This window comes from Polypterus senegalus, chromosome 16, assembly GCF_016835505.1.
Source record: "Polypterus senegalus isolate Bchr_013 chromosome 16, ASM1683550v1, whole genome shotgun sequence".
NCBI lineage: Eukaryota > Metazoa > Chordata > Cladistia > Polypteriformes > Polypteridae > Polypterus > Polypterus senegalus.
The window spans coordinates 95,303,770-95,324,664 of record NC_053169.1 but is presented as its reverse complement, the minus strand read 5'-3'; the positions used below and the strand labels follow the sequence as shown (position 1 = coordinate 95,324,664).

General features: G+C 38.2%; 1 protein-coding gene across 4 annotated transcripts in view; it reads right to left on the bottom strand.

Moving 5' to 3' along the window:
• Positions 1-20,895, bottom strand: part of nhsl1b (NHS-like 1b) — a 244,446-nt gene that overhangs the window by 76,266 nt on the left and 147,285 nt on the right. The window lies entirely within an intron of this gene.

Sequence of the window (20,895 nt, the reverse complement as noted above, 5' to 3'; positions counted from 1 at the left end):
TGTAACTTAAAAATCATAAAACATAGAATAAGTCACCCCACAGCCAAGGTGGTCTTGTTCCCCGTGTGCTAAATGGTTAGGAGCTGTTCTGGCAGACATCTATGATGCTACTTGTAAATAAGCTGTGCCAATGACTGACATTCTGTAACTGATGAGCATGTTAATTATTTTACACTTAGTGAATACCTGCGCTTTTTTAATATACTTTTACATCATTCTTGTTATACATATATTTGTGCGCATTCTTTGCCTGTAACCCGGAAACTTCATTCGGGGTTAATAAAGCTTCTATCTGTCTACCATATCAGGTTGAGAAGGCAGAGGAAAGTGTCACAAACTTTAAAACAGTTTGCCGCCTGTAATGTAGCTATCATTATTTCTAGGTTTCCCATCCTAACAACAAAAAGATGAGCAAAGACACCATGTGCACACAAGCATACAGCTCCTTCAGTAACCCCTTTCTAGAGAATGACATCCAGTGCCCCCAATTATTTTTAAAGATCATCTGCACTCATCGATCACTACAAGGCTTAACTGTTTCAAATGCATGTTTGTTTTAGTTTTCATTGTCTTTTGAGAAAAGATGGTCCAGCAGTTACTCAAGACAACTTTCATTAAACTGAGTCTCCTTCATTTTCTGTATGCTTATTATGTGTGGTGCTGCACTTGGGTCCTAATCTGGGGATCCTGAGTTGATGTGTCATGTGGTGGGTGCGGCAATGCGCTGTATCAGTATGTGCTCCTAACCTCTCTCTCTCTCATTATACTTGCTGTGTAAAAGCATCACATACAACACTTTTTTTTTTTCATTAACCAACAACAATCTTTCATCACCCATATTGCAAGATTTAGTTAAGGTCAGTCAGTCAGTTATTTTCCAACCCGCTATATCGTTGACACCAAAATGAGAGCAATTTCTTACTTCTGAGGTATGCAACAGGAGGACTGAATGTGTTTAGTGTTGTGCAAAGCTGTATGCTTACAGCAAAAACCAGTTCATACAAAACACATTTGTTAGACCAAATGGTAGTTAGAACTACCTGCTATGTTCCATTTAAAATCTTATTAAACTGCTCAGTGGCAACTTATAGCACTGTTAAAGCAGATAATGATTTGAAAGGAACGCACTGGGATAAAGGAAAGGTTAAACTTGGCTATTCACTAACAAGTTCTTCTAGCAAGAATAACACAAAACATCAAAGTAGAGGCAATAAATAAATGAATCAAGTTAACATTTGCATGAAAAATTTCAAGTAGTTTGCCTGCCACAATTTCTACATATGCAGCAAAGCTTAACTGTGACTCACACTCCTTAAGTAAACATCAGGGAATATCACAAAACACAGATATGTATATATGATAGGGCGTGCATTTCTTCTGGCACCATCTGTAACAAATCATATATTATGCAGTCAAACCCTTAAGGGAGGCTAATATGGCTCCTCTTAAAGAGAAAAGCACCCCAGTCAGAATGATAGTATTAATATGTATGGTCCAATGCTAATAACAATAAACTTGATATTAAACATAATCCACCACTGTGCACAATGATTTAATTTTAAAATACTTCAAAGTAGTAACAATTTAAGTAGATTAAAACACAAAACAACAATTAATTCTTAAGTGTGAATTAAAACATATAATAAACAGAAGATAGTTGTAAGTTGTTATACATGTAGCATTTGTGTCTCTATCTAAAAAAATAATGATCCTGTAGGGGACATCTTCACATCATATATTCCTATACAGAACTAAAAAAAAAGAAGAAGAAAAAACAGTGAGGAGGAGGCAGGGGAAAGAAGAGGAGTTCTCTGGAATAAATTGGCTCAGTAGATCACAGCAGCTCAATTGGATTTAGACAAGGCAGTCCTTCTGGCAGAGTGCATGTTTTTCTCACGCTCGGTGCACTCAGGAGGGATCAAATGGAAGTGGCACAGGAGCAGATAATAGGCACTGGTATCACCTGGCAACCAATGCACTGCTGATCAAGTGTGTACATAAAAAATGGTTTACTAAAAAGGGCTGTCCAATTTTTAAATTCTTTAATAGTTAATGTTAATTCCACATGTATCTTGTCATAAGCATTGTACGTTACTGTTTTTTGTCTGAAAAAAATAATAATTTCAATGATGCTTCAATTCAAACAATCCTTATATTATTTCGCTTGTGTCCATCCATGCTCAATATAAACAACGGTTGTCACAACTACTATATCCCTCCACAACAACAGCGATGAATCCATGCTCCTGGCAGAGATTGTCTTAGGTTTACCTTCAAGTCTTCGATGTGACTGATTATCAAGTGTGTTTATTCGGTGCATACTTTGTTATTGACCGAAACTGCATTATGACACCATTTTACACCTCCTTTTTACTTCAAAGTAAGCTTCCCAATAAAATATAAAGGCACATACAGCCTAGCTGTTACCAACAAAAATGGTCTTGCCAGTCTACATACTTTGACCAACACAAAGCAGCTGAAACTTCTACATCACACCAGACCAACCAGCACAAACAAGATGCCCTACAACAACAAAGACAATGTGTGACAAACCACAGAGTGACATTATCTGAAGATCAGCGGCAGCAAGTCTTGCACCTAGACAGTGAACGAGAAATGAATTACACACACAACATTTCTAAAGAGCAGCGGCAAACTGCCAGACAACAAGAAACATTATGATGGAAAAACTACAGGGATTCCACAACACTGACAACTCAAAACAAGATATTCCCTTTATATTACAGCGTAGGCAATTCCTTGTTCATTTAGCATAACATACGACTATCGCCAAGTCACAAGGACAAACGTTTATAACGCTGGAGTTTACTTGTCAGGCCCAGTCTTTACCCATGGCCAGTTGTATACTACATTTTCCAGAGTTGCATCTAAACCTGGGTTAAACATATAGGTACTTACGGGTTACACACAGGGGAATATTCTCGCTGACAATAACAATTATGCAACAAATTTTGCTTTCCAACAATTATTACCGACGTTGGTATACTACATTACCTGACGGCCACACTGCACAAATACTGACTTACATGTGCCCTGCATTTCCCTTCTTATCCAATCTGTTCTGTTATCCTGTTCACGTTACACTCTGTATTGTAAATAAGTGACTATAATAACATCCCATACTATTCATGTGACTACTGTAATATTAAGTCCTCTCACAAGTCACAATTAATTAAAATAATCTGCTTTCTTACTGTAACATGTGACGTTCTTCTCTCCCTCATCATCATTTGATTAATGCTTTTATTCTGGAGAAATTTTTGCAAGCATGATTTGCTATTCTATGAAAATAAGTAAGTGGGACAACCCAAAATAAAAGGCAACAGTTTCAAAAAGTTAATCAAAAACAGAGCAAAGCAGAAAATAGGAGTGAATTCAAACAAATTGTCTTGTAAAATGTTAAGATTAGTGAAGGTGAAATGATGTAGCAAATACATCAAACATATCAGAACATCTGCAGGATAGCGCTCTCCCAAAGTGAACTGGAAATATTCCTTAAATCAACCAGCACAGCACAGGCAAACACGTCTCTTGTGTGCAGCACCACGGTGTGACTAACAATGGACCTCAAGCGTGGACTCCACCTCTGTGATGAAAATAAGGAAGACATTCAAGCCCAAGAAATAGAAAACCATGCAAACACAACTCAAGTGGCTTTATTATCATACCATGCATACACGGTACTGCATACAGTGGCATGAAATACGTTCCAAAGGACCTCAGTGCAACATATACATAAATACAGGACAAGTGCAAGACAGGTAAAGAACTATAGTATAATGTATTATTCACTTTAATAAAACAGGACATAAAACGGGTATGTCCATCTGGTTGCAAGTGTCTGTCATTCCAAAGAGAAAATGCATTAAAAATATTTTTAGTAATAAAATGCATTGTATTTGTCATTCCACTAGATGGTGCATCACACATATTAACACAGCTTTTATAAATCCTTTACCAAACAGCATGCAACAGAGACATATTCACTGATTTCAAACCATCATAGATGGACGGACAGACAGATAGTAATAAACAGTAACAGCAACTAATAAGAAGAAAACAACAGCAGTAACAAGTTTAACTTAATGTTCTGTATATAACTAAAATACTAAGTGCAGATCTGAGGGCATGGGTGCTGCACAGAGTTCAAAGTCCAGAGAGCCAAGGGGTAGAAGCTGTTGCTGAACCTGGCAGAACTGGTTTGGATGCTAAAGATAAAAAAAGAAACACAACGTATTTCTGTTTCTGAAATTCTTTATTTAAACAAGGAACTGAACAAATTGGGTCTTATGTCTACTCCAGAACCTAATAAACCCCTAAGCACACAATACCTTATCTATATACAGTAAATTAACATACCTCATTAAGACACAGTCACTCAACGCGACAAACAAGTTCAAAATCCCAGTTACTTTCACTGTATATATTAAGTGACACTCCAAACATAGCCAAAGATGGATACATATTTTACAACTTTATATTAAGGGCACATAATATTCTCAAGCCTATTTAATCCAATTCACGGCTGTGGGTGCCTGATGTTATGTTTAATACACACCGTCCACCAGTATTAGTTGGGACCAGAAACAAACTGCTTCACAGGCATAGTGGGTATGCACAGAGTATGAAATTCATCCATAACATCACAATCTGTGACTGTCAGATGCACATTAAATGTCATTAATCAAGCCGAAACAGAACCCCAAATATACCACCCCACCCCTCCAAAAGATTATCTTGTACCTGAGTCTGGCTTACACATCCACAGAGAAGCTGGGTCTCCCGTGCCACTGTGAAGTCTCTTCCGGCAGACATGACCCTTTTCCTTTGGCTGTACATTCCCCATTCTGTGTGTGTACAGGGGGAGCAGCTCCTCTTCATCCTCATAGTAGGCTCTATGCCAGCAGCTCACCGCTGGCTCGGATGACAGGCAGTGAATGTACGAGATCATGTTTCGGCTTAACCCCACTAACCCCTGAGCTTGGGGGAGACCCAAACAATCCCCCAACTTTTAGTGATTTTTTTTCCCCCCCAAGTGGTTAGTTCAGAAATGAATGATGGGCTTTTCCATCACTCCAGACCCCAGAGACTAGGAAGATCAGCCCCCAGCCTCAATAACATGCAAGAGTAAATAAGAGGCATTAACGCTGCTCCTAAAATATTGATCCCTCCCTGCCAAAATTGATGAAGCTGCAAAAATTAGCCAAGAAACAAAAACAGCAGTCTGATGATATTCTTAAATCCAAAGAAAACCCTTTGAGATCCAAGATACATTTCTCCAAGATACAAAAATAACAGATTTTCCACGCTGTTTCAAAAAACTCTTGCTTTAGAAATAACAAAATATCTGACGCCAAGATAACGTGAACCACGTAAGAGTGGCACCTCTTGTAGGCTCCTATGTTTCTTAATCCGTTAACCCAGATTAACCCACGAAGCCCTGCTGATGAGACAGACTTGTTTTGGCAGGGCAGATGGTCATCACACTTCATGTACTTCAACAGCCTCCCCCCACACCTCTACCGCTTCTGTGTGATCTGACAGATAAGAAATGGACATTAAATAAATACCCACATAAACAAATAACATACATAAATGTAATTATTCAGTCACCCAATTAAAAGCAGCTTGGATGCAGAAGTCATACAATCGGTGCATCTCACAAAAATCACATCTAGTGGAGGAAAAAAATTTCAAACACTTTTTTTTTTTTTAAAACTAATCTTCATAAAGGAGCAAAACAAAAACATTTGTATAAATAGGTGCTCAGATTGAAGAACCATTTTGATTTTCCTTAGTATCTATTAGTTCTAGCTCTAGTTGTGTACCACTGGACAGCCTGAAATAACCTTTTGACCCTTTGAATCTAGACTCTCTCAAGAGGGTAAACCAACATAAAGACCCCTTACGCTTTAGCCACTAAAACAGCTAGAGGAATACATAGACAGAGAGAGACACAAACATGTAAAAAGAGTCGAACAGGAGGCCTAGCAGGTGGCTTTGTCCCGGTCACTCATCTTTCCCTGTAGACATCCTGACTTTGTATCTGCTATTGCTATGAGTCGGCTCATGGCTTTTACAAAAGTAAATTTGCATTATGAAATTAGTAATATGACAATATTAATTAATACAGTATCATGGTGTTACTGTATAAAAAAAAAAAATATGAACTCCTCCTTAAACATTTTCAACTTTCATTGTGCTACAATGCACTTCAAAATCTGGATGTGTTCCATTCTTCTCTATTTGCAGCACCTTTTGAGATTACAGAATTTTTGCTGGTCAATTGCAACATTATGTGAATGTGATCTGATCATTAAAATACAGTAAGATCATTTATTTTTGTATTCAAAACTCCACTGTGTATGTTCCAGCTTTTCTAACAACCGATGAAACAAATAGCATGATTTGGTCTTATCAATACTCAAAAACCTAATAAACCCCAAAGCACACAATACCTTATCTATATTATGTAGATGGAAGGGGATTAAGGATGGTTATCAGACTCACATAGATTATGTTATGAATGGTCTGGCATCCTGGCTAAGATGGATTCTGTTCCCTTACCTGGATGTGAGGCTAAAATAGATAGTCTCTGCCAAGAGGCTGGCGTCAAGGGTCAGTGTGAAAGATGATGCAGCAGGAATGGTATTTTGTCAGGGGTGGAAGAGAGTCCTTCACTTAGATGGGATGACTGAGGGACAATGGGACACTGCCTCCCATGTTCATATCGTTCCCTAATACTACTAATTCTGTGTGGCAGGATTCCTTTTGTCAAGCTCCCTTCTACACCCACACACCCATCCACTCCTGCTGTGCTGCCCGTTTTAGACGGACTGAAGTCGAACTAATCAACGGAGATGTTAACGTTTGCAGTGTACCATGTGATGCATACACCTGTTATATGCCATTTGGTATGAGAATCATAAAAGCTGTGCTAATGTCTGTGCCATATATTGGAATAACAAATGCAATGCATTTTACTACTAAAAATGTTTCTATGCACCATCTTTTGAAATGAAAAATACATAGAAACAAGACATATACACAGACACTTATCCTTTTATCAAGGTGGATAAATATATAAGCCCTGTGCTCCTAGAAACTATTGAAATTGTCAGAAAAAAAAATTGAAATACAGAGTCTGTGTTTTTGTTTTGCGTAAGTGCTTGCCCGGCCCCCTTATCTATCAGCAGCTAAGCGGGTTTCTCTCTCTCCTTGGAGGTTTCGTTTTGCTGTTGTGTTTGCCTTGCTCCTGTATTAGCGGCTAAGCAAGATTTTCTTTCGTTTGCAGTTTTACTTTGGTGACGGAGTCGCTTTCTTTCAGCTTCATGCTGTAGCCTCCCACTTATTTCTTCTTCCGACACGTTAACTTGGGGTCGCCTTGCCACCTCTTTGAGCTTCATGCTGTAGCCTCACACTTCCGTCCCAGACAGACACACACTTCCACATGTAGACGTTTATATACAAGATATATAAGATGATATATACATATAATGTAATATGCTATTTTATGCACTACCTAATCTAAAGCTTGCCTTGCAACCATACTGGAATCCTACTGGGACTTGGAATAAATGATGTAGTCTTGAAACATTTGTGTTAGTTTACACTACAGAACTAAACACACAATACCAGATTTTCATTTTAGATCTACTCTACAGATCTGCAATGCAAACACCCAAATTTATCAAGGATGTACTCTGAAACAAAGCGAACGCAGAAATAAATGACTGTCTAAATACAATAACATCATATAATAAAACATTATCAAACATACATCTAATTTTCTTAATCCTGGTAGCTTCTGGCGCACAACATGAACCAGTAGTAGAGATGGTGCCAGTCACGCATGTAGGCCAGTTTGGAATAGCTGGTTAACCTAACACGTCTTTGGGGAAGTGCGAAGAAGTGTTTGAAACATCATGCTAATTACAGTAATGTAATGCTCAATGCCAAAAACACAGAAGTGATACAAGGTCAGCTAGTTTTTTACCTTTTAATTTTGTTGCATGTCCTGCATTTTCACCCTATGAGCCATGCCTGAACAAAACGAATAAATACATTTTTCCAAATAAATCCAAATTGGCCAAACAAAAACTTTAAACATCTGAGAATGTGAAATATATGCAGAAAAAACTACTCTTCTCAATTCTGATATATTTTATCACAACAATATATTGGTTCTTTCCTTGGTGTACACTGCTTATTGTCTTTTACTCTCGGACAGCTTCACAACAAAAATCCTCTGGCTGGTACCTCTATCTTCCAGCATGATTTGTTGAGCAAATTTCTGTTGCAGACTTTTTATGTAATCTTAGAAGGTTTAGGAAAGTTGCAGCAAGCATTAGCATGTGTCTGCAACACCAGTCGTGCAGCGAGTGTGACATCGCTAGCAACTCCATTCACACTGTCTGTGACACACCCTGACAATATCAAACCTGTTTTAAGTCATAAGGGTGGCCTCGACAATGACAACATGTAAGCACTCATGCCAAAAGAACAACATATGCATGCAATGCAGCCAGAAGGAAACAGGGGAAGCACATGTTTATGACCTCAACAAACAGAACAGAGGCTCGTCGCTCTGATATACTGTATCATGGTTTACATACCATTAATGAATTGGGGTTGGGAAGGCCGAGGTTTTAGTTGAAATTGTCAAACCTATAAAATGTTCATAAAGGCCACACACAGCTCCATCAGGATACATGTTGTTGACCGCCAGAAAAAGGGGAAGGCTTGTAATACTTTAAAAATGAGAACCTCCCTGGAAAGTCATCATAGACTTGTAAAGTTGGTCATCTTTTGTAATTTTGGGTTGTGTAATCATATATCCTCGAACAATGAGATCAGCAAACTGCAGTCATCAAGTTTGATTAAGCAGGCACTGTAATATATATGCACCTTGTCTAGGGGCTGGTTCCTGCCTTGTGCCTGACAATGCTGGGATAAGCTTCAGTTCCCGGACCAGAAATAAATTAGGAAGGTTTAAGAAAATAATATTTAAGGCATACAAAGCTAATTGTGTAATACTGACTGCCGCCCACTGCTGAGAATTTACACACAGCTTTCAGATGTACAGCACTAAAAAAAAATAAAAATAAAAAAAAAGTTGATGAATGTTATTATGGCCAGAGCCGCATTTTATTTTCAACAACTGGACGATGGCAGGCAGTTTAGATGCAAAACAATTCCAAACATTTTTCACCAAATCTCTACACCATAACTGTGTTTATTTCTAATCTACTTAAAGGCAAAAATGGCAGGCAATGTAAAGGAAATATCTTGACGCTCATATGCCTCTGGTTAGAAATTTACAGATGTACTTTTGTAACCATATGGCTCAACTATGGAAGTAGTGGGTAAGTGCATTAAACGCCTTAAAAAGAAACAAGCCTTAAGCCAGACTATACAGCAAGATGTTGCTTTTGACCCAGATTCATCAAAATGGTGTCACCTGTTATTCACACTTAAAACCTAAATATAGCACACCATTTACAATGAGTGGAACTGCAAGAAACACTACTGCTTCTAAGCAACAGGGGCTTAGATAGATAATGTCACCCACACCTACTCCCACTGTTTGCTCACATTTTCTTCAGGTTTATTGAGCTTTCCTTGACACACAACTCAGTTTAACTGGCATTTCTAAACTGATCTGATTCAATAGACTGGCATTGCACCTAGCGCTTGTGCCTGTATTGCGCCCAGTGTTGCAGGGATACATATACCTTTTAAAAACGCTCAGGTTTATCTATTCATTCTGTTGTGTGTTGAGACCATACTGTATTTATATAAAGAGCTTCTGTAAAAGTCAATTTTTCCCAAGGGGTCAAATAAAGTTCTATTGATGGCTTTTACAGTAATTAATTATATGAGCATCATAAAATGTAATGATTTATTTGGTCTTTTCAATATCATACATGATGAAGATCTAATGTATCATATACTATTTCTATGTGACAGCAAAGGCAGTATTGTTTTCTTTGCACTTTCTTGTTCATTTTTTTTTTTTTGGCTATCTAAAGTGCTCATTATGAAAGCACTAACTGACTGACCTATTGCTCTGTACAACTGTCTGCTCTTTGAAGAACCACTGGAGCTTTCTAGACGATCAAAGTGGACACTTCTTCCAACAAAGCTTCACTGTCATGTGTAGCGGACAGCAACAGACTGAGAAAACAGCACTTGTGGCGACAGCCTGAAAAAAACGCAATAGACTGCTGGGATTTTCTAAAAGCAGCTTGCCAGTGCGTTATATCTGCCATGGTTAGCCATGCCAAACGACGCCTAATTACTGCCTTCCTTTTTTTTTTTTTTTAAAATAACAGTTAGTTGTTGAGGCAGAAAACTAAAGAAAAATATCACTCAGCTAAAGATGAAGAAAAAAAAATCTGAAAAAATTTTCTGTATTTTACCATCAAGTAAACAAACATTCAAAAACATTTTATCAGTGACATTGTTATTTTTAACTATAGATATTGTTAATGTTCAAATGGGGTTGTTTTAATGAAGACTAACAGACTCGTGGCTTTTTTTGCCGTTTTCAAATGTGGATTGTTGCTGCCCACTGAAGTGGATAAAGGAAGTTGCCAGAAGCTCAGTGGAAAAGCAGACCACCTCAGATCATTGCCTCAGACCACCAACACCAGCCTGTGTTTTCATGGAAGAAGGGATGAGTAAACTGACACTATATTTAAAAGCATAGGACCTCTTGCCTTAAATGCCACTCCAGCTAACTAATAAGAGTAAAGAATAGCTACAAATAAAAGTGGTACAACTACATTGTTTTTCTTTTTTATTTAGATTCAGCAGTACTCTGTCCTTTTACTACCAAGACATGAGAGAAAGAGAAAAGCAGCTCTCCCTTTCATCCTCTCTCCTTTAAGTGGCTGTTAAAATTGCACACACCTCTGTATGGTTACACTGATCTAAATTAAGCATCACGCGGTTTCTTTTCTTTACTCTTTTCCACTGTATCTTTGCATCTGCAAGCATTTAAGAGAACTTCCAACTGGCTCTACTCTGACACAGACTTTCCCAATACTGACGTATTGGTTAAAACATTATTCATGCGTTATCCTGGAAAAGAGAAAATATATAAATAATTGATTTTACAAGAAATAATATAACTATTTTACTTTAAAATACGGGTTTGTACAATTGCACTGAAACGACATCTCATCCATAAAGGAAAGTTTCACATCCTACCTACTGTAACAGACTATTGGTTTTTAAAGACTTTTTGTTATCACTATGAAAGAAATCTAAGGGCTTGAAGATTTTACTACAAACTAGCAATGCATTTTAATGCCTCCTCTTCCTGAAGTAATGTTAATGCTTGTGGAAAGATGCCCAATGAAACTGAAGGGTGTAGGATAAAGGACAAAGTTAGGACTGACCATTGTGCCAGACTTCAGTGGCACACAAAGCAAACAGGATTTCACAGGTATGCAGAGATCCAGTTGTACCAAACCACCACTTACATTCCCAAGCTATGTGGCCACCTCTGTGCCAATCTCAGCACTGGCTCCATCTGATAACAACGGTGTAAACCAGAGTTGAACCAACATCTTTCCAGAAACCCCTTTCAGACCAGAAGGCACCAAATGGATACCCAAGTCAGAATGAAGAGCTATAATTAAACAAGTGAGAATTGTGAAGAACAAAATAACACACCTATGAGCAGACACAGATTCTGAAAGAGACTAACTCAGTCATAAGCTGCGGTTATCACTCTGGAGAAAATTTGTAGGCATTCTCCAAAATGACCTCTTGCACTCTTTGAAAAATTAAAGCTGATGAGCCGCTCTCTCCCTTTGTGGAAATGAAAACAGAGATCCACTTTTTCAAGCCAAGCTCAGTGCCAGCCACTGAACCCAGTCTAAAAAGCAGCCATTACTTCAAGAAGAGAGCTTCAGCGTCTAAACCGTTATGCCAGGAAGAATACTGGTTTTTCCCTTGCGGAGCAGCAGATGACACAGCAAAGGACCTAACCGAGAAAAGCAGAAAACACCATGTTGCAAAGAGAACAAATACATTAGAGTGTCAAAAGAATCCTCAAATTGAACCCAGAGCAGCAGCAACACCACCACCTCCACATAACATAGGACATCATTCATAAAGACTTGGTATTGCAAAGGTGTTTATCTGTGCCAACATATAACAGAAGTCTGAATAGGCAGTAAAAAGCCAGCTTCTTCTGTGTTAACGTGTTTTGTCTGTCTAATATAAATATATGCATGTACTTGTCATATTTCTATAATATTGGTTTATCAATACATTATTCAGTTTCTTAAAATGAATATGCCTCAGTTACTGAAAAGGTAGGGAAAACAAAGAAGGAGCCTTACCGAACTATTTAATTAATTACAGACATTGACAAAGGCAAAACTGATCATTAATTCACCAAGCTCAGTTCTCAGGTTTCCTATAATGGTAAATCTGTCATACCCAATTTTCATCTGGGGCATCTCTGTGGTTTCTAAAGGTATTATCACAGCTTATATTCCCAGTCACTCATCTAAATCAGTAAAAACATATCTGTTAAAAGAGGAATTATTAGGGAAAAAAGTAAATGTATATTGTTTTAAGAAATACAATGAATTGAGAATTTATATTATTTAGGGCCAAGTGAATATAGTGATTGATATTCATGTGTCAGTTAGCTGTAGAATCCGTGCAAGAAAAAATTTTGCCTTATCAGAATCGTATTTACTTGAATTAATTATTCAGGCTTCTTGACTTTCAGCACTAGCTAGTTCTGTACTAGAAGCAGCTAAAAAAAGTTAATTAGAACACAACTGACATGTATTGTTAATGTTGACGGCAACAATATGACAGAGGACTAAGTACCATAAATGAATGAATGAATGTTAGTTTTATAACAAGAATCAAAACAGAATTATTAAGTTAATGAGTATGTTAATGAGACACATACCGAGAATTTTAAAGTAATAAGATTGAAGTTTCAAGGTAAAATAGTTCTATTCACTAATCATGGTGCATGAAAGTGGAGACATGCAAGTAAGAAATTCAGTACATTCCCTATAAGTGACAATAATGACCCCATAAAATACCTGACAAGTAAAAACCACCATGACAGCTGCCCTAGCATGGACATGGGATTCAGTGTTGCATACCAATAAAATGGGAAAACATCCATGTGGATGAGTATTTTTATAGGTACTGTACGATTTTGCTATAATGTTGGATAACAAGCAGATTATGCAGGGATTAGCCTCTTTAAAGGTCAGATAATTGTCTTGATTATTAATGTTCCTCTTTAGGCAGGAAACCCAATAAGCTGTTGCAAGCATAGAGATAAAATTCATCGCTCAGCTGCCAGAAGTGGAGTTCATCTTCCACCATAAAACATTACCAAGATGAAAGTGCTTTCCTCAAGTTGCAATAGTCAGTGCGCACCACTGCCACTGTCAAAAAATATGGCTGCTACTGCAGACTATAATTGTCTTTCCATTTAAAAAGAGTTAAAAGGCTTCCTGAAGAAGGAGAAACCCAGGCTTCCTTTGGAGCACCTAATTCTTCCATCCCCAAGGGGCTATACGGAGGACTCTGTCCAGTATGCTTTTTGTCAAGTTTACCAGTCTAGCTTGTGACGGACAGCTGGGTCCCATGCCTGGCCGGGACGCCTCTGCTGCATACGTCCTGGGGAAGTCACCATGGACAGTGCAATGCCTCCCCCGGGGTGCCTGGGGGAAGCCTCCCTGGCCGTGGGTCCTTCCTCAGTCTCCCCCGTGGCTCCATGGGACATGGAGTCCACCACAGCCCGGTTGGGAGATGGGGTGGCCGCTAGGGGGTGCGGAGGAGAGCCAGCCGCCACATTGGACGACTTACCAGCCCCACCCGGAGGTGCAATTAAGACCAGCTGGTCAGGCACCTGGAGCACTTCCGGGTGGGCTATAAAGCGGGCCAACCTTCCTTCATTCTTGGCCAGAATAGGGAGGAAGAGGTTGCCTGGAAGGAGTGGTGGTGCCAGAAAGAGGAGTTGTGTGGGATTTATAGTGCTTTGGGACTGTGTATTGCCTGTGGGTCATGGGGAAGGCGTGCGCCCACGGGTGAAGAAAAATAAAAGCCTGTGTGTTTTGTACACGTGCCTCTGCGTAGTCTGTGCTGGGTCGGGCGCTATGTAGCGCCTTTTACATCTGGCGTAGTCGGCAGGATGCTCCACCTGGGTCGAGGTGGGGACCTGCAGTAAAAATGCCACTGTGGACTTGAACCCGGACACAGGCAGACGGACATCTTAAGTTCACCACACACCCTTTATTTACAATCATTTACAGTGCACTCCTCAGTGCCTCTTGCACCGTTCCGCCAATGTCTGGGCCTCACAGTCTTTTGTGCCTTTCCTTCTCTTGGCCGCCTCCAGTCCTCTCTCCAGCTCTGTCCACTTCCACCCGACTTCCGCTCTCGACTGAAGGGAGGCGGCCCCTTAAATAGGAACCCGGATGGGCTCCAGCTGCTTCCCGGCATTCCTCCGCAGACACGCCCCAGTGTGGCGGAAATGCAGGCTGCGCACCCGGAAGCCCTCCAGGTGTCCCCTGTCTTCTTCCCCCCAGCACTTCCGCCACACCAGGGATTTTCAGGCACTGGGGCGCCGCCTGGGCGCCAGGGCTGGGCTTCCAAGCCCTTTACCCGTGGCCCCCAACATAACCAGGGCGAACGCCCCCTCGCGGTCTGGAGGAGGTACAAGCCCTCCTCCGGTCCTCCTGGGTGGGGCTGGCTGTAACTTTTCCATTTACAGCACACATACAGTCAAAGAAGAAGGAGCCACACAAAACATGAAAACTTCTGTTCCAGTGTGTTGATGTGGCATTTGAATCTGGACATGCTTGATCTTACTTTAAGAACATACTGTACAACCCAACATACCCCAATAAGAAACTGCACCCACAACCAAATGCTGCTTGGTTTGCCATCTTTTTATGTTCCTAAACAGTACCTCAGACTGAAGTTTACTTGATTATGTTATCTGTTTTATTAATCACTTTTGAGTATACATGTCTGATAAGCAAATAAATGCAAATTTTTTATATTTGGCTATCAGTTAAGAAAAAAAACACAGTTAAGCAATACAATTCAATTAAGGTAAAATTAGTATGTTAAGTTTACAGCAGTTAGCTGATTAATAATTAAAGTGGCAGAAATAAAAACCTGCAGCCAATGTGGTCCCCCAAGATCCAAGTCTGACAACCCTGCTTTATGTAAAATAACAATCCATTGTTATTATACCTGTATTTTATTACTTTTGCCTCCTAAGTCATAGTTTTTACATTTTGGGGCTCTCAAAAAATAACGTTATAAAACTCGCCTATTAGGTCTATGTTAAGATTCTGTAGTGGTTAATGCTTTGGACTTTAAACCCTGAGGCTGTGGGTACAAATCCTGCTAATGATACTGCGTGACCTTCACCAAGTCACTTGACCTGCCTGTGCTCCAGCTGGAAAACCAAATGAAATGTAACCAATTGTATCATAAATGTTGTACATCACCTTAAAAGTGATAAAAGTGTCAGCTAAATATGTAAATGTAATGCATGCATGTATGTACTCGTATGTATTTCTGCTGTGAACCACTTCAAAGCTGATGGGAAGCTTGGCTTGATCACTACACTATTTTAACTCACACATACCCTCTAGTGGTTACCAAAGTAATTGAAAAGTAGCAATACAGACTATACAATAGTTAATTGGCAATAAAAACATACTGAACTGCTCAGCCCAATACAAGTAGTCCTCCAAACACACTCCTCCAACCTAAATTTTGTAAAATAACTATAATTAGCTTGATTTTCAAAGTATATGTTTTACTGATTTGCACTTTAATCAATAATTTGTACTTTATCGATACTTCATATTTGAACTTTTCCACAGAAAGGCAGACTAATAAATCTTTTATTGTTAAGCAGCAGGATATCTGTGACTTACTGTATGGAGCTATGCTGAAGAAACATTTCTGTAAAATGAATCAATTCCACTTCAAAGATTTTCAAGTGTGTTTTTTTTTTTTTTTTGCAAAGTGAAGTTGTCACTCTGCTGCAGAAGACTAAATAAGTTAATCAAATTAAAAATAACGTATTAAAGTAGTGAAGACTCTGGACTCCAAGGTAGGGAGTATGTGTAGTCCTTACCACTGACTCTAAACTGTTACCTTTGGCAAGTCGCTTTGTCTTCTTGTGTTCCATCTGCAAGTAACAATGGGTTATTGTAATTGACAGAGTAATGACCTCAGTCACAAAGCTATAAAAAAAAGGCAGCCAACTTAGTTCTGTCAGATAGCAGCCATCCTCTTTTCCCTAAAGTTTAGCTTTTGCCATCAGGCTTCAGATTTAGACACCCAAGGGTACAGAGCAACAGATTTAGGAACTCTATCCCCAGAGCTATGCACATTTTGAATTCTGTTACTTATAGGGATGCTGCTGAAATCTGAATTATTTTGTGTAGTGTTAAAGGTAATTATTCTTTTTTGTACTAGAGTGCATGTATGATAACACATTTTCAGTTTTTGTATTTTCTTATATCTGTGCCTTGAGTTTTGTTTTTGTCTGCTGAAAACAATTTCCCATGGCAAAATAAAATGTCTACCTATCCTAACCTAAAATACAATAAGAAGCAAAAATACCAGGACAGTGAGGTAATATGGGATATTTTTGTTTTATATTTATAGAGCATGTATTCTAGATAAAATATGAGACTAAAGTACACAATATCAATTTCAACTTCTCAAAATATTTTTTGACACAACATAATACTGAAATAAAGGTTATTTGTTGCGTTTAGTACAACTGCCCCAAGTCTACGAACCATTGACATCACCAGACAGACTCTTGATAACTTAATTTGGCTGCCATATCAAGAAGCCTCATTCAGTTGGTTCTTCTTTTAGGGCTGTAGTTTACTTTTCGGTAAGTGAAATGCAATCTCTCAACTAGGTTTAATTCAGGAGACTGACTTGACCAGTCTAGAACTCTTCATTTTTTCTTTCTGATGAACTCATTGATTAGGAAGACAGTATGTTTCAGGTTATTATTTTTTCCATCATTCTGGTGAAGGCTCATCTTTACCTGTTCATAAAACGTTGCTTCAGAACCCTTCTGGGTTATCTTTGTACTACTTCCAAACTGCCTTTCCTTTCTTGGTAATGATGACAGGTATCTTAGAATGTAGCTTCTGTATTTCTTCTCTTTAATTCTTCTGCTAATGGTAAATACTAACACTTGTACCCCTTTGCCCCATTTTTTATTTCTTTGGATGTTATTTTTGGGTCTCTATTCACAGCTTTAGCAATACTCATGTCATCAGCCTAGGATGACTCTCTCATTGCAAACCACTTACACCTTCAATATTACCCGAAATACTTCATGCTATTGATGTTTGGAATGCCTAGCTGCTCACCAATGGCTCTGGATGGTATTTGCTTTAATCCAATTTCCAAAATTGCTTGTTTTTCCTATCACAGGGCAGTTCTCCAGTTTCCATATTATTCTGTGCCTTTGATGTCAACACCAGACCTGGAATACACACTGAACCCACAACACACAGCGGTCTTTGATGTGGTGAGGGTTCGGGGAACACCTGCGAATTTCATTTTCTCCAATACTGTTTATGTATAAAATAAAAAATGACATTCTATACTTCAGTCTCATATTAATCTTTAACCTAGAATACACAGTTTATGAAAATATAATAAAAACAACCCATATTTATCTCATTGTACCAGTATTTTTGCTTACTCCTGTACACATGAATAACTGAACTGTGTGTCTGCCAATCCCTTCAGAATGGTCTTCTTACATAAAGAATGCAAAACGTACTGTATTTGTAGTGGTACTGGATACAGTCACCTTAAAACTACAATAGTTTAGAAATCCAACAGTGCATTTTACTTTTTTATTGACTAAATCTTAAAGACACATAGTTCTGCTTTTCTAATTTAAAGGCTCAAGCCTACTTCATAAGTAGGTCCAGACAAAATCAAAAACTCTCATTTGTGCACTTTCTCTTTGTGTCTGCATATTAGCATCTGCAATCCAGAAAGGAAGAAGAGTTGCATTTTATACTGCAAGAAATGCAAATCTCTGATGATGAGACACACTTTTCTTCATTAAATCCTTACCATTCATGTTTTAAGAAATACAAAGATATACGGTACCATGTCAATATAGATGCACCTGGTCATATCAACCAAAACTGGTTGGTGTGCAAATTGACCCAAATTTGTGACTTAGCTTGAAGTTTGTCTTCTGGGAGGTTGCAGCCATTTCCACAGCAACTGCTTTTTCAGTAAAGCCTCTCGCATCAAAATGAGAAATCAACCAACTTATATGCAATAGAGCTGAAAATCACCAATTTAACATTAAGGTCACAAAGATGAATGGCAAGCTTATTTACAATTCTGCTCAATTTACAATTCCAAATTTAACAAAAAGGGAGCTACATCACCTCACGTTGGTCCCCTACATTGAGAAGCATTCTGCACAGATGATACTAGAAACATGAAACTAACTTGTACTTTCAGTCATTCAGTCTTCTTCTCATTTTAGCCTACTTGAGATTTTGGCAAGTCACGTTCAATCTATCACTAAATCAAGTACAAGAACAAAACTTCTAAGTAGTATGACGTTACATGAATTACCCAGGGTGGCTCATAGTACAAGAACTCTGGAGTACTAGTCTTAAAATACACTAAGCTGCAGTTTCATGTTTGAACATAAAAAATGAACGCAGCTTCAGTTTTATGTATTGTATATTAATGTTTAACTAACACGTGGTCTAAATAAAAGAAAGATCAGGCACTGTGGGATGCAAACTTATGGCTGAAATATAAACAAATCATCAACAGGAGTTTAAGATATTTGCTGCAAAGGGAAACAGTCAAGCAGCACGTAGCAGCAAATAAAAGGTGGCTGCTACTGATATATAAATGCGTGATTCAAAAACAGCAAGCCCTTCAGGACCCTTTCACTGAAGCAGCATTCCAACATGTCCCCCAACACTGTACAATTCTTTGGGCACAAAACATCGGTCTGGCATTTATGTAATTTCGGTCAGCTCTCTCAAGGAAAACCTTGTATTAAACTGTTAACTGCTGTTTAAAAAAACTGTCGTAGTAATCTTTAAAAAGGTACTATATAACAAACACCGACTGTGTGCCCTGTGTATCATTTTCATCCAATAACTGAATGGTAGTTTAAAAGGAGGATGAATTGTTTTAGCTGACAGGCCTCTCTCAGTCACATACAGTTTAAAGCAATTTGGTATCAGTATTGTAAAAGGAATTGAGTTTACCGCAGCATAGCCAGAATGTATCTGACAGAAAGAAAGACAAAGAAATAAAAAGGCAGGATATAACACACATACAGGACATAAAGTGCACGCAGAGAGAGAGGGAAAAAAAAAATAAAACACCACACTAATGAAGACCAAAACTAAAACAGACATTTTATTCTACTTTAAAAAGACATAATAGCTTGTAACAAATCTGGTAGATACATTAAGCATGGTTATGTTAGACAAAGGTACATAGTTAGATAGGAAAACTAGTTAGCAGATAAACAGAGAGAAAATTCAGTGTACAAAAAGTAAATATAAGTCAATGCACAAGTTCAAGACCCATACATATACACACTATACTCTATATTCATTTAATCTAGGGCATTCCTAAAGAAATATTGCTCTTATAACACAATGTGTGCGTTATAACTGGCCATGGTAAGTTGTGCTTTCAGTGTAGCCAGAATCTACATTAAGAAAGTCAAAGTTAGGAAGTTCTGGACAGTTCCAGACCAAACAAAAAGGAAGTGTGTGTTTTTTGTTTTTTTTTTAACATTGCACCATTAAAACCTCAAATGGCAAAAAAAAAAAAAACCAAACAATTTTTTGTAAACAACTTAAGTATACTCGCAATCCACAATGTGGTCTAGTAGTTAAGGCTTTGGACTTCAAACCCTAAGGCTGTGGGTTCAAATCCTGCTACTGACCATGAGCTTCAACCGCCTGTGCTACAATAGTTAATTAAAAAAAATATTCAAATGCTCAAAGTCACCTTGGCTAAAGAGAAATGCATATATAATAGTAAATGCTTCAAGCTTCAAGAGTCAGTATGAAGGAAACCGAGGGATGAATCACAAGCGTCATTTAAAGTTTGAAATAAAACCAAATGCTTACAACAATAATACAGTAAAAGCAGATTAGTTACAACTGACAATGTTTGCATTTTTTTCAGTTGAGGTTTATGTAAACAATCTTAAGAACATTTTTTTTTTTTTAAATCTTAAGAGCATTCTTGAAGAAATAAATTGGAGGGCAACCAAACCCTTTCTTCTAGGTCATGGAAATTTTAATGTACTAGAAGATTTTGATGGGATGTCCTTTCCTCAATTGTAAATGTGATTTAAACCAGGAACAGTTTATCATTTTAAATAGCATGTGTCATGGTAAGCACACTATGCAGCTCTTCAATTCCACCTTTAAACGTTAACATTATTCCAAGTTACTGTCTATTTTTACCTGCATTTTTATTACTCTTTATTTTTGTTTTTGATATCAGTATGCTGCTGCTGGATTATGTGAATTTCCCCTTGGGATTAATAAAGTATTTATCTATCTAAACCACCATTTCCATCAGTACATTTCTACACCTTGCCTGATGAAGGGGCCTTATCTGCCTCGAAAGCTTACATTTGTAATCTATTTAGTTAGCCAATAAAAGGTGTCATTTCACCCTACTTTCTCCTGTATCAATCTGTGGTTAACATGGTACAACACTCTACTGCTACTAAGATCATAGGCATTTTAAGCCAATTCTATACTCAGATACCCTCATGCAGATTTTGAAAGTCAACTGAACATC